The sequence below is a fragment of the Trachypithecus francoisi genome, unplaced genomic scaffold, assembly GCF_009764315.1.
Source record: "Trachypithecus francoisi isolate TF-2019V2 unplaced genomic scaffold, Tfra_2.0 Lachesis_group1, whole genome shotgun sequence".
NCBI lineage: Eukaryota > Metazoa > Chordata > Mammalia > Primates > Cercopithecidae > Trachypithecus > Trachypithecus francoisi.
Genome location: NW_022681454.1, coordinates 163,312,292 through 163,328,205, shown reverse-complemented (window position 1 = coordinate 163,328,205; position 15,914 = coordinate 163,312,292). Strand labels below are relative to the sequence as shown.

Genomic DNA, 15,914 nt, shown 5'->3' with positions numbered 1-15,914 from the left:
ACCAAGGATGGTCCCTAGGTTTGGGGCTGGAGTAACAGGAGGGATTGTGGCACCTTCCACTGAAATGGGGTCGGTAGGGGAAATTATAGGTTCTGTATAGGACATATTAAGTTGAACTGCCCACTAGTTATCTAAGTGGGCATGTTGTAGACAATTGGGTATCCATGTCTAAAACTCCGTGAAGTAGTCAGGCCAGAAAGTATTAGTCTGGGAATTATTAGCATGTTAATGGGTTTTTATACCATGAGCTGTCTTGAGAGAGAGTATACAGAGAAGAAAAAATTGGCCCCATGATCTCCAATGTTTTGTAAGATTTACTAACTTCCTCAAGGAATTTCCTATTTGTTCCTGATTTATGAGATGTACCTATATCTGAAAGCCACAGAGGAAGCCAATCTTAAACCTGCATAAATCATTTTCAGTGATCAACATCTGTATCCTCAAACTGTCCAGCAACTGTTGATGTGGTATCTGCCTCCATCCCAGCTTCATTATCTCTTATTGAATCTTCTGTCCTGACCCCAGCCATATGATACTGGCTGCTTACAGACTGAGAAAGCGTTCCTTCTAATCTCCAATGTGGCTTGGCCCTCTGCTGTTAGATGAGATAAATCCTTCTTCATAGGTGTAAAATGTAGGGATGTCCCCTTGTCCTTGTTCTTGCACTTCCACATCATATTCTTCTCTATCCTAAGCATCTGAATCTTCATCCTCAGCATCTGGATGCAAGTACTGGCATTCACACATTGCAGTGAACATTGCCTCCAATGCTGATTTATCACTAGGTGCAAATCTAAATTCAGTAATAGGTTCCACATCATTATCACTATTTTCCTCTTCTTCATCAGCAACAGATTCTTTTGATCCTTCTTCAAATTTGGGTTTTCACCATAACATACGAATGCTCTCCTAGATAGTCATTTCGGTCCCTGGACAATGCATGTAAACAAATAGTGGGGCATTCCAGTGAGAATCTTAATCCAGAGTCATCTAACCAAGACAGGTGGCTCTCAGCAATGTAAAGAGTACCAGTGCTGAGGCTCTTCCCATTCACCACAGCCTTGGTGTCTGACTGCTGCTACAGGAGCCCCTACACTGGCCCAGACAGTGGGAAACTTTTTTTTTTTTTTTTTTGAGACGGAGTCTGGCTCTGTCTCCCAGGCTGGAGTGCAGTGGCCGGATCTCAGCTCACTGCAAGCTCCGCCTCCCGGGTTTACACCATTCTCCTGCCTCAGCCTCCGGACTAGCTGGGACTACAGGCGCCCGCCACCTCGCCCGGCTAGTTTTTTGTATTTTTAGTAGAGACGGGGTTTCACCATGTTAGCCAGGATGGTCTCGATCTCCTGACCTCGTGATCCGCCCGTCTCGGCCTCCCAAAGTGCTGGGATTACAGGCTTGAGCCACCGCGCTCGGCCCAGTGGGAAACTTTTGAAGAAGCTCGTAGCAGTAGGGAGGGCGGCAACACAGGCCCGGAGGAGCTGGAGCACAGCAATCCCTGCACTCTGCAGCCCACCCTGGAAGAGACAGTCACTCCAGAAGATCAACTTAGTCTGCCCCCATCTTGAGTTAATTTTGGTATATGGTATAAGGAAGGGGTCCAATTTCAATCTTATGTACGTGGCTAGCCAGTTATCCCAGCACCATTTATTGAATAGAGAGTCCTTTCCCAATACTTGTTTTTGTCAACTTTGTTGAAGATCAGATGGTTGTATATGTGTGGCTTTATTTCTGGGCTGTCTATTTCTGTTCCATTGGTCTGTGTGTCTGTTTTTGTACCAGTACCATGCTTTTTTGGTTACTGTAGCCTTGTAATATAGTTTGAAGTCAGGTAATGTGATGCCTTCAGCTTTGTTCTTTTTGCTTTAGGATTGCTTTGGATATTTGGGCTCTTGTTTAGTTTCATAAGAATTTTAAAATAGTTTTTTTTTTTTCTAGTTCTGTGAAGAATGTCATTGGTAGCTTGATAAGAATAGCCTTGAATCTGTACATTGCTTTGGGCAGTATGGCCATTTTTAATAATATTGATTCTTCCTTTCCATGAGCATGGAATGTTTTCCATTTGCTTGTGTTGTCTCTGATTTATTTGAGCAGTGTTTTGTAATTCTTATTGTAGAGACCTTGCACCTCCCTGGTTAGCTGTATTCCTAGGTATTTTATTCCTTTTATGGTTATTGTGAATGGGGTTTTGTTCTGATTTGGCTCTCAGCTTCAACATTGTTGGTATGTAGAAATACTACTTAGTTTTGTGTATTGATTTTGTATCCCAAAACTTTGCTGAAGTTGTTTATCTAGGAGCTTTTGGGCAGAGACTATGGGGTTTTCTAGGTATAGCATCATATCATCTGTGAAGAAAGATAGTTTGACTTCCTCTCTTCCTATTTGGATGCTTTTTTTTTTCTTTCTCTTGTCTGATTGCTCTGACTAGGACTTCCAGGACTAGGTTGATTAGGAGTGGTGAGAGTGGGTATCCTTGTTTTGTTCTGGTTCTCAGAGGGAATGCTTCCAGCTTTTGCCTACTCAGTATGATGTTGGCTGTGGGTTTTTAATAGATGGCTCTTATTATTTTGAAGTATATTTCTTCAATGCCTAATTTGTTGGGAGTTTTTAACATGAAGTTTTGAATTTTACTGAAAGCCTTTTCTATATCTGTTGAGATGGTCATGTGGTTTTTGTTTTTAGTTCTGTTTAGGTGATGGATCACATTTATTGATCTGTGTATGTTGAACCAAACTTGCATCCCAAGGATAAACCCTACTTGATCCTGGTGGATTAGCTTTTTTAGGTGTTGCTGGATTCAGTTTGCTAGTATTTTGCTGAGAATTTTTGCACCTATGTTCATCAAGAATATTGGCCTGAAGTTTTCTTTTTTTGTTGTGTCTCTGCCAGGTTTGGGTATCAAAATGATGCTAGCCTCATAGAATGAGTTAGGGAGGAGTCTCTCCTCCTCAATTTTTAAAAATAGTTTCAGTAGGAGTGGCACCAGCTTTATACATCTGGGAGAATTTGACTATGAATCTCTCTAGTCCTGAGATTTTTCTGGTTGAAAGGCTTCTTATTACAGACTCAACTTCAGAACTCATTGTTGGTCTCTTCAGGGATTGTATTTCTTCCTGGTTCAATCTTGGGAGGTTGTATGTTTCCAGAATTTATCTATTTATTCTAGGTTTTCTAGATTGTGTGTTTGTAGTAATCTCTGAGGGTTATTTGTATTTCTGTGGGGTCAGTGGTAATGTCCCCTTTGTCATTTTTGATAGAGTTTATTTGGATATTCTTTTTTTTCTTTATTAGTCTAGCTAGCAGTCTGTCAATCTTATTAAGGTTTTTGAAGAACAAACTCCTGGATTCATTGATCTTTTGTATGATTTTTCACATCTCAATTTCCTTCAGTTCAGCTCTGATTTGGGTTATTTCTTGTCTTCTGCTAGCTCTGGGGTTGGTTTGCTCTTGTTTCTTTAGTTCCTCCAGGTGTGATGTTAGGTTGTTAAGTTGAGATCTTTATAATTTTTTTGATGTGTGTCTCCAGTGCTATAAACTTTCCTCTTAACACTGCTTTAGCTGTGTCCCAGAGATTCTGGTATGTTTTATCTTTGTTCTAATTAGTTTCAAAGGATTTCTTGATTTCTGTCTTCACTTCATGATAAAAGTCATTCAGGAGCAGGTTGTTTAATTTCCATGTAACTGTATGATTTTGAGTGCTTTTCTTAGTATTGATTTCTAGTTTTATTGCACTATGTTCTAAGAGTGTGTTTGGTATGACAGATTGTTGTTTTTTTTTAATTTTCTGAGGATTGTTTTATGTCCAATTCTGTGGTCAATTTTAGAGTATGTGCCATGTGCAGATAAGAAGAATGTATATTCTGTTGTTTTGGGGTGGAGAGTTCCGTAAATATCTGTTAGGCCCATTTGGTGAAGTATCAAGCTCAGGTTCCAAATTTCTTTGTCAGTTTTCTGCCTTGATGATCTGTCTAATACTGTAGATGGGGTGTTGAAATCTCCCACTATGATTGTGTGGGAGTCTAAGTTTCTTCATGGGTCTCGAAGAGCTTGCTTTATGAATCTGGGTGATCCTGTGTTGGATGCACATATATTTAGGATAGTTAGGTCGTCTTATTGAACTGAACCCTTTACCATTATTTAATGCCCTCCTTTTTCTTTTTTAATTGTTGTTGGTTTAAAGTGTGTTTTGTCTGATATTAGAGTAGCAACCCCTGCTTTTTTCTGTTTTCCATTTCCTTGGTAGATTTTTCTCCATGCCTTTACTTTGGGCCTATGGGCATCATTACATATGAGATGGGTTTCTTGAAGACGTGTATGGTTGGTTCTTGCTTCTTTATCCAACTTGCCACTCTGTCGCTTTTCATTGAGGCATTTAGCCCATTTACATTCAAAGATAATATTAATATGTGTGAGTTTGATCCTGGCATGATGTTGTTAACTGGTTATTATGCAAACTTGATTGTGTGGCTGCTTCATAGTGTCAATGGTCTATGTACTTAAGTGTGTTTTTGTGATGGCTGGTAATGATCTTTGCTTTCACATATTTAGTGCTAAATATGGAAACCTCTTATAAGGCAGGACTGATAGTAACAAATTTCCTTAGCATTTGCTTGTTTGAAACAGATCTTATTTCTCCTTCACTTATGAAGCTTAATTTAGCTAGATAGGAAATTCTTGGTTGGAATTTCTTTTCTTTAAGAATGTTGAATATGGGCCCCAATCTCTTCTGGCATGTAGAGTTTCCACTGAAACATCTACTACTAGTCTGATAGGGTCCCTTTGAAGGTGATCTGCCCCTTATTTCCAGCTGCCTTGAACATGTTTTCTTTCATTTTGACTTTGAAGAATGTGATGACTATGTGTCTTGGGGATGGTCATCCTGTATAGTATCTCATAGGGGTTCTCTGCATTTCCTGAATTTGAATGTTGGCCTTGCTATTACCATTGAAATATTCATGGATTATATCCTCAAAAATGTTTTCCAAGTTGCTTTCTGTCCCTCTCTTTCAGGGACAACAATGAGTTATAGATTTGGTCTCTTTACATAATCCCATATTTCTCAGAGGTTTTTTACGTTCTTTATTGGTTTTGCTTTGTTTTTGTCTGACTCTTTCAGAAAACTAATCCTCACGTTCTGAGATATTTTCCTCAGTTTGACTAATTCTTCTGTTAATACTTGTGATTGTATTATGAAATTATTGAAGTAAGTTTTTCAGCTCAATCAGATCAGTTTTGTTCTTTCTTAAAATGGCCGTTTTGTCTTTTATGTCCTGTATCATTTTCTCTTGTTCCTTAGGTTCCTTGGATTGGGTTTCAATTTTCTCCTGAATCTTGATGATCTTCATTCTGATCCACATTCTGAATTCTATTTCTGTCATTTCAGCCATTGCAGCCTTGTTAAGAACCATTACTGGGGAACTAGTGAGGTCATTTGGAGGTAAAAAGATGCTCTGGTTTTTTGAGTTGCCAGAATTCTTGCACTGGTTCTTTCTCATCTGTGTGGGCTGGTTTTCCTCTAGCTGTGGTATAATTTGTGTGTTGTCAGTTGCCTTCGTTTCTGGGTGTTTTCAGAGGCCCAAGAGTTTGTTCAGGGTCTTTATTTGAATTTTTGTCCTTGGTTTCATGGGGGTATATTAGCAAAGTATTTTTGTATTGCAAGTGGGCTGTGATCCAGGAGATGGTGCTTAAGCGTGATGGCTGATAGGCAGGCTCTTACTCAGCCACATGGCTCCTCTGTATTTCCTCACATTTGGAGCTCTGCTCCTTCTCTGTGCTCTGAGAGTGTGAGTTCCTCTCCGACTTGAGCACTGGCTGCAGATCTAGGCTTGGCACTCCTGGGCTGCACATTGAAGCCCTGGGGTGAGCTCAGCCTTTACATTCCCTACCCAGCTTCAGGTCAGGGACCTTGGCACAATGGCAAAGGGTCTTTCACTTGTCTCTTGAAGCTCCAATCCAGAGAAATGCAGAGCCATGACCAATCAGTGCAATCGGCCCAGACTCGAGTGGCTGCCTTGTGGGCCGAAGCCAGGAGGCTCTGCCTGGGGACAAACAGCAGGGACAGGGCTCACAGGGAAGACAGATTGCCCTCTTCTCCTTAGGGTAGCTGCAGCTGATGGTATAAGTAAAGCCCTCAGGCTCTTCATCCTTTTCCCCAGTACAAGGGCAGCAAGGGCAGAACCACTGCAGTAGTAGTGGCAGAGGGGCTGTCAGTTGCCTCTGGAAGCTCCACCCCAGAGAAACTCAGAGCCACCACCAGTGGAAATGCTCACTTGGGGGAAGGGCAGCTGCTCCATGGGCCCAGGCTGAGGGCCCTGCCTGGTGAAGGATAGAAGGTACTTCCCTGGGACAGAGCTCCCCAAGGGATCGGGCAGGCCCACCAGTTTTGCTGCCTTAGGAAAAGTGGCCACACTGTTTTCCATGTAGGTACCTGTCCCTACTAGTCCTCACTGGGCAGAGCTTCCCGATGTGGAACCTCAGCCATCCCATCTTCATCTGGGCTCTCAGGCCAGAAGCTACTCTGCACTTTCCTGGGATGGAGCTCCCAATAGTAGCAAGCAAGTCACTATCTTTGCTGCTTTGCAGCTTTCTCCTCCTCTGTTCCCTTCAGGCTCAGGAGGGAGTGAAAAGATTAAGGACTTAGTCGACCCACAGCACGGCATGGCTGCCTTATGGAAAAGTGACCAGACTGTTTTCCCCATGTCCCTGCTTCTGTTATACCTCACTGGGCAGGGCCTCTCAAACTGGGCTCCTGGCACAACCACCCTGCCTCTGCCTAAACACTTCAGTCAGTGGAGGTTTTACATTTTCTGGGGAAGAAACCCTAGAGACAACCCATGGCCCCTCTCCCATTGCCACTGCAGCAGTACAGATACTGCCCTTACTGCCCTTGGACTGGGGAAGGAGCAAGGGGCCTAGTCATGTCACAGGCACCTCTAGCATACTGTAGCCACCATACAGAGAGGAGCCCATTCTCTCTTCCCTGTGAGCCCTCACCAGTCATCTGTTGATGGACACTTGGGTTGGTTCCTAAGAGATCTTGGCCACTGTGACTAATGCTGCAGTGAACATGAGATGCAGATAGCTCTTTGACATACTGATTTTATTTCCTTTGGAAATAGCTCCAGTAATAGGATTGCTGGATCATGTGGTAACTCTATTTTTAATTTTTTGAAGAACTTCCATAATGTTTTTAATAGCATAAAGATTTTTAATACACTTTTATCCAAGAATCTCCTTGAAACTTCTATTTATTTATTTTTAACAGCTTTATTGAGTTACAGCTGACATACAATAAATAAGAAATTGCTTAAAGGATATAATTTCATGTGTGTGTACACCATAAAATAATGAGTAGAATAAAGGAAATGGGCTGGGCGCTGTGGCTCACGCCTGTAATCCCAGCACTTTGGGAGGCCAAGGCGGGTGGATCGCTTGAGGTTGGGAGTTCGAGATCAGCCTGGCCAACATGGTGAAACCCCGTCTCTACTACAAATACAAAAATTAGCAAGGTATAATGGTGCACGTCTGTAATCCCAGCTGCTTGGGAGGCTGAGGCAGAAGAATCTCTTGAACTTGGGAGGCAGAGGTTGCAGTGAGTCGAGATCATGCCACCATACTCCAGCCTGGGGGACAGAGCAAGACTCCATCTCAAGAAAAAAAAAAAGTATGAAGGAAATGAACGTACCCAGCCCATACAAAGTCCTCTTGTTCTCCCATCTGCCAACCCAACCCTGGGTAATCTATCACTGTGGATTACTCTGCATGTCATAGAATGTTATATACATTCAAGTATACAATAGGTCTACTTTTCTGTATGACTTCTTTCGGTAAGCATAATTCTTTGAGATTTCTCCATTGTGTAGAGCATGTCAATAGTTTGCTCCTTTCCATTGCTGAGTACTGTTCCATTGTATGGATATATCATCATTTGTTTATTCATTCTGAAAAATTTAAATACTACAATTTATATTCCATTCAGTGGAAAAGAAAAACAACAGGAATTAGATTCAACTCTTCCAGGAAACATGGTAAGAGAGCCAAGAAATTAATCTAGGATAGCGGTCCCCAAATTCCTAGGCCCCACTCCTAGAGATTCTGATTCATGCTATTTTAACAATCTCTTCCAGTAACCCTAATGCTGAGCCACGTTTCAGAACCATTAGTCTAGGTCGGGGTGTCCAATCTTTTGGCCTCCCTTCCCGGGCCACATTGGAAGAATTGTCTTGGGCCACACAAAAAAATACAGAAACACTAATACACTAGCAATAGCTGATAAGAAAAAAAGAATCACAAAAAATCTTATAATGTTTTAAGAAACTTTACAAATTTGTGTTGGGCCACATTCAAAGTGGTCCTGGGCTGCATGCAACCCACAGGCTGCGTGTTGGACTAGCTTGGTCTAGGTTATAGCTGGGGCAGTTGTCACAGCAGACAATGTCACAGCCACAACAGGCACAGGTTAGGTGAGGTATAGAGGTAAGGAAAGACCAGGCCAGGCACAGTCAGACCAAGTCAAGCAGGATGGAACTTGATTCAGGCAGTCAGGGCTGGCTATTTTCTGACAAAATGGCACGTGTCACTGCCAGGACAGCAGCTACACACTACAGGGTCAGCAAGTGCTGATGGAAGAGGCCAGTACCTTGGATAGCTCCCTGTTGGCAAAATTGCTTCACTCAAGCCCCAGGTCTTTCAGTCTCAGACACCTGGGTTTATGGGATAAGTTCCACCCCCAGGACACCTAGTTTGGCCAGTAAGAGACCTTCATATACATGCTGAACATACTTCCTGTAGCATAAGAGAATTATGCTTATTTCCGCACTACCACCACTACCACCACCCGAGCTTTTGATCTCTCTAGCAAACAGGAAAGACTCATAGGATGCCAGTGGGGTGGCCATGACCCTGGGAATTCAACAGGACACTTTTTGTGGCAGGGCACATGGTAAATTTATTGTTTCCGAATTGTTGAATGTCACACCCTGCCAAATCATCTCTTCAGTGATTTTTAACACTAGCTGAAATATTAAAAACAGCTACTAACCGAAGGATCAATATAGATAAACTGATACCTGAACACTTTTAACTGAGAATAATCATTGATCATGACCAATGACACCTTCATTTCCATGACAAGTCTGCAACTAAATAAAAGAGATCATGGTATTGAAAAGACCTCTTAATGGAATATAAATAATATTTTCACTTAGCCTGGTGTGGTGGTGTGCACCTGTAGTTTCAGCTACTCAGGAGGCTGAGGTGGGAGAATCGCTTGAGCCTGGGAGGTTGAGGCTGCAGTGAGCCATGATCACACCACTGCACTGCAGCTTAGGTAACAAAGCAAGACCCTGTCTCAAAAAAAAAAAACGAAAAAGGTACTGTCTTGGGCATTGATATGGAAGTCCAAGAAAAGAAGAGTCAATGGTTTTAGAAGAAACTGTGTTATTTATTTAACAATCTGAAGCCTCAAACACAAAAGTAAAATAAAGATATTCACAATGACAATTTAAACTCAATCTTTAATGCCATTTTTGTTCTTCAAACTGGTTTTAACCCAACCCACAACCAGCAGGCAACACAGAACGAATTGGACACTGAGTCCAAGAACAGGATTATTAGTACTAAGAACTGACAAATCTGGTAGCTTCCATGGAATCTCTGAAGCAATAATTGCTACATGGACTTTAGCTTGGAGAGCTATTATATATTAATATATTAATAGAGTTAACATTATGTTAATATATTATACAAATATATGATACAGATAGAGTAAAAATCTAAGAAAACATCAACTGGGATAGCTAGAGCTGATGATTTAATGTACCTTTATATGAATGTATATTTTATCTATATTAAAATCTATATTATCCATATTCATCCTTCATTTAAAAATAATAAAACAAAATAAAGGATTCATGTGGGAAGATGAGTCTTTCATCATCATAAAAGCTGATCTCTTTAAGGATACTTAATTTAAATAAGGTGGTAATTTTCCCAGACAGTTACAATGTATAAAGTTCTCAAAAAGACATGAGAGCCAAGAAAATGCATTTATGGCACCTCTAAAATAAAATGTAATAAAAAACAGACCAGTTAGAGCAGCACATTCCCTCAGTCATATTCTTATTCTTCCCCTTCCATTATCCCATTAAAGCAAAAGCACAGAGAATCCAATCAGCATCAGGTTTGGGCATAAGTAGAACAAACTTAAAGAGTGAAAACCATCATCTTTTGCCTCTGAATTTTTTCTTTTCACATTGATTATGAGTCACCATCATGTAATGAGAAATTAGGTGATTATACTGAAAAATGTATAAAGCCACTGTCATCCTGCCTAAAACACACACTGATGTGCCAGAAATGGCAGCAGAGACACGAACTGATGGCTGCCAAGGAGAACTGTGTATGTCTCTGCTGCCCACGCTATTGAGGTACAGAGGGGAAGACTCAGTGCTATGGTGTGAATGTATGTGTCCCTGCAAAATTCATATGCTGGAACCTAATCACCAAGGTATGATATTAAAAAGTGGGGTCTTTGGGAGGTGACTAGGCCATGAGGGCTCCACCTTCATGAATGAAATTAAAGTCCTTCATGAATGAGATTAAAGTCCAAAGAGGCCTCAGAGAGCTGCCTTGCACTTTCATCTCTTCTGCCATGTGAGGATGCAGCAAGAGGCACCATCTTCATCTTCTTCTGCCATCTCTTCTTCATCTTCATCATCTTCTTCTTCATCTTCATCTTCTTCTTGTTCTTCATCTTCATCTCTTCTGTCATGTGAGGATGCAGCAAGAGGCACCATCTTCATCTTCTTCTCCCATCTCCTCCTCCTCCTCCTCCTCCTCTTCTTCGTCTTCTTCTTCTTCTTCTTCTTCTTCTTCTTCTTCTTCTATCTTCATCATCTTCTTCTTCATCTCTTCTGCCATGTGAGGGTGCAACAAGAGGCACAATCTTCATCTTCTTCTGCCATCTCTTCTTCAACTTCATCTTCTTCTTCATTATCTTCATCATCTTCTTCATCTTCATCTTCTTCATCATCTCTTCTGCCATGTAAGGATGCAGCAAAAGGCACCATCTTGAAGCAGAGAGTAAGCTTCTCCATATGCCGAATCCACCTTTGCCTTGATCTTGGACTTCGTAGCCTTCAGAACAGCTTTCTGGATAAATACAGCTTTTTTATGTATTCATTACCCAGTCTGATGTATTTTGTTATGGCAGCAGAAACTGGCTGTTATTCGGGTTTTGTACAAAGGGTTAATTTGGTATGTGAAGATTTGTTTGTTACTAATTTTCTTCTAACTTTGGTTTTGGAGGAAAATTGCATGAGAGTTAAAATACATGAGTCAATACCTATTCAATAAGTATTAATTGAACACTTTTGTAGACCAGGGAAATTGCCCTAGACCCTACCCTGGAACTTACAGAGTTTATTCATCTAAGGCAAGACAACATTATATTACAATTACATCACATAACATTATGTTCAATATACCATATTAAATAAATGTATGGTGTAGAGTAAAAATCTAAGAGAATGTCAACTGGGGTAGCTAGGGCTGATTTAATGTGCCTTTATATGAATGTGTATTTTCTCTATATTAATTATCTATATTGGTCCTTCATTTAAAAATAATAAAACCAAATAAAGGATTAATTTGGGAAAATTAGTCTTTTGTCATCACAACTGATTTATATATGCTTACCAGCATTCATGGGTTTACTAGTTTGAACAGCATCATAAGCTTATTTACTATTTAGATGAAGCATTTGAACTCAATTTTATCATGAATAGTTTTTTCAAATATTTCCACATTTTAATTACTACTCAGTTATAAGAAGTTGATTTTTTAAATTTTCTCTAAGTTGTAAATCTGTTTTCAAGTTGGTGATGTTGAATTTGATCACCATATCCAAAGAGTTTGCATGAATGCAGTGTTAAAATAACCTTGGGCTGGTTTTATGTGAAATCATCATTTCACAGCAGTGTTTCTCAAAGAATGGTCCTCAAACACTTGCATCAAAGTCACCCAAAATGCCATTACACATGAAGCTTCCTGGACACTGCTTCAAATATATAAAATCAGTGTTTCTGACAATGGAGCCTCCCCAGGTGATGCATGTGCATAGCATGGTTTGAGGACCACTGATTGTTGGAGGCCGAGAGAGTGAAGGCCGTCATCAACTCAATATGCCACTGGAGGCTCTATGAGTAAACAGCAAACTGTTCTCATGAAAGCAGGATGTTGCCAAACTGACAAACTGTGTTTGCCACCCAGAAGGAATGCTGAGGGCAGTCACACCCCAAGTGCGGTGTTTCTTGTGATTAGGTACATCTGAAGCCTGTTAGTAATAATATGAAGCTGTAATCAATTAAGCAGCTAACCAGTCATTACCTCCTCCTCCCTGCTCTTGCTACCCAATAAATACGAAGGGCTGTAGAAGCTCGGGGCAGCTGCTTTTGCTCACTAGAAGCAGGCAACCCTTTTCTTCTTCTCTTCTTCTCTCTTGTCTTTTCTCTTCTTCTTCCCCACTTTACCCTTCCTTTAAAATAGTTACTTTTGTCTTAGGTTTTCATTTCTATGTTCATCCCTTCGTTCGGTCTTGTAATGATGGTCTTAAGTAATAACAGCAGTAACTACTACAATGATGTTCTCAAGTAGTAACAGCAGTCACTACTGTAATGGCGGTCTCAAGTAGTAAGAGTGGCAGTTGGTCACAACTGATGTGCAGAATGGAACCAACTTGTGCTGATTCTCATTTTGCCACTTTGCTCATTCAATATGGTTGCCTTGGTCTTTCATTTATTTGTTCAATGAATACTCATTGCACAAACACCATGAACAAGGCATTCGGCTGAGCTCTGGAGAAACACCAGGGGATAAGACAGAAATGTTCCCAAGAAGCATGGGCCAATTCTATCAGGGAAAGCAACCAACAAATAATTTCATAACTAATTGCTCAATTGCAATTTTGACAGGTGCTACTAAGGAGAAATAAGAGGTATTCATACCAAAGGGCATTGACTCAGACTCAGGGCTCCAGGATGTCATCTCTGGGGAGGGCTGCTCAAACAGGCATCTGAAGATTGGGAAGGAAAGAGCAGTCTAAGAAGAAGAGCATTCCAGGTGGAGGGAACATATACCAAGGCTCTCGGGAAGGAAGAAGTAAGGTGGGGAATGAAATCAATAAGAAACGCAGCTGCTAGAATAAGCAAGCTCTCCAGACTTTTAAGAACAGTTGAGAATTTTGGATTCTATCCTGAGAACAATAATAATCCATTAGAGAGTTTTTAATGTATCTGCCTTGTCAGTCAGTTCTGCAACTGTATAAATGGAGGAAAGAGAACAGGAGTAGTCTGAATATAGTGAAGGCTCAGACAGGGTTTAGCCCAATGGCAATGAGGCAGAAATGAGGAACTATGCAATGGAAATACAGCTGGTAAGTGAAGATGTTCCAATTATGTCTGATGAAGGCAGTGTCCTGGAACATTTTAAGGACATTGAAATCTCATCTACCAAATTTTACTAATTTAAAAATAACTCTAACAACATATATTGCCCTTTATCATCAGTGACAGCCATCCATGAGAATGAAACTAAAAACACCAATGCACATCCAAATTGTTCATTCCATCCCATGCCACGAAAGGACTTCATGTGGTTTGTGGCTGCAGCTCTTGGCTTCTAAAGAGAAGTTAGATTTGGTTGGGGCCCCCTCTCTGGTGGGGAGCAGCACCCCATTAACATGTAAACTATAAACGTGGTGGAGTTGAGGAGTATGACACTCAGCCCCAGGAAGCTATTAATCTACAGAGTTAAACACAGGTTTAAGTCAAAAGGCAATGTGTTATTTTAAAAGAAGCATCAACCACTATTTTAGTCAAAAACACACAGTGAGAGTAAGAGAAAAAAAGCTTCAAAGAAAACATGGGATGAAATCATTTTGGAACTTGTAATCTATAATATGTCAGTCCCTCTTTTTATCCTGGGCCATAATAAACAACAAAGCCCTTTACTTTCCATCCTCAGCACATTGACAATGTGGTTTGAGACTTTGATTTGGATTATGAGTTGCAATAGCTGTACTTTGAAAACATAGTCACCTATCATCGAGATTCTCTGCTGATAGAGAAGTGTTCGTGACAACCATACTTCAAAAGCTAACTTCATTTATTTGAACATCACTAAATCAATATCTGTGAAATTCAGTCTGATTTGAGGTTTACATTTAATATGATTATAATCAAAAACTGTATTAAGCACATTTCTAACACAAACAAGATTGGAAGAAGAATGTTTAGAAGAATTCTTCCAAAATTATACCGCGTGAATTCATTTATATGACATTCTAAAAAAGGCAAAACCATAGAGAAGTAAAACAGAACAGGGGTTGCCGGGGGTTAGGGATGGGGGAAAAGATCTGACAGCCTTCAAGAGGAAGGAATTCTTTGGGGTTTTAGAGTTGTTCTGTATCCTGTTTATTTTGGTGGTTACAAGAATCTATCCATGTGAACTTTATTAAGCACATTTCTAACACAAACAAGATTGGAAGAAGATTAGAAGATGAAATATTTCAAGAGTAGTCACTGTAAAAACAATTAATATACTATTCACAAGTGTCATACCTATTTAATACAACAAGGACAGTGGGGTCTCTAATAAAGCCCCTGAATATCTGAGAAAACATAGTAGGCTTTCTTTTATAGCTATAGTAAGATAATTTATTATTAATTGACATATATAGTTAGTTAAATATATCTATGTACATACTTGCCATACATACTACAAGAAATTACCAGCTTTTGAAGAATTGGACATCAAGAAACATTATCTAAACATAATTGAACCTCTTTTCCTTGTATATTTGTGTTTTAAATTTACCTGTAGTAAAAATGTTGATGTTAAGTTCTACGAACTATAACACATGCATAGATTCTTGTAATCACCAAAATAAACAGGATACAGAACGACTCTAAAACCCCAAAGAATTCCTTCCTCTTGAAGGCTGTCAGATCTTTTCCCCCATCCCTAACCCCCAGCAACCCCTGTTCTGTTTTACTTCTCTATGGTTTTGCCTTTTTAAGAATGTCATATAAATGAATTCACACAGTATAATTTTTGAATCTGCCTTCTTTCACTTAGCACGATTCCTCTGAGATTCATCCATGCTGTTGCATACATCTTCTTTTGAGGATTCTCTCAGTAATACTTCACAGCCTCTCAGGCCATTAATATGAAAAACATTTATATATAAAGTGACAAACACGTGGAAAGTATAAGAGGTAAGATGTAGTTAGTTCTGTGTCACAATGCAGTTTCCTTGACTTAAATAAGATTGCCACATCAGCTAGCTTGTTTGCCATTTGTTTCTTTCTAATAAAAATGTCACATAGAAAAACAATGGTAGTTATCTGACTGCATATTGGGCCTCTGCTCAACGATTTTCAAGGCTTTCCCATTGCCTGTCAACTGAAGGCCAAACTCCTTCTCAACTAAAGTTATCGCAGAACATTTTTTTCAATCTTATCTCTACCAACTCCCTCAAGTAACCTACTTTCAACCAAACTGGGCTATTCCTTCCTCCCTGATGTTCTCAGCTTTGCAACATTATGCTGACACAGTCTTCAAGGACCTGTTCAAATGTCACCTTCTGTGAATATATGCAGTCTTTTCTAATTCCTCCTTTCTTTCCTTAAGGCTACCCCTAACTGGGTTTCATCTCCAGTTCACACACATAGCATGCTGGGGTACTCTCCTTTGGCACTACTGGTACCTTGCCTTGAGGTAAAGGATCTATGATCTTGTCTCATCACCTTCTTCTCCCATTCCCTCTACTTCTTCCCCACCACCAGCCCCAGTAGATGGTGTGCCCCTTCTGGGAAAACCCCGTCTTTCTCATCTTTGCAAGCAGAGAGCACACAGCA

At 40.2% G+C, this 15,914-nt stretch overlaps 1 pseudogene; it reads right to left on the bottom strand.

Moving 5' to 3' along the window:
- Positions 1-418: 418 nt before the first annotated feature.
- Positions 419-15,914, bottom strand: part of LOC117084973 — a 36,203-nt pseudogene continuing 20,707 nt past the window's right edge.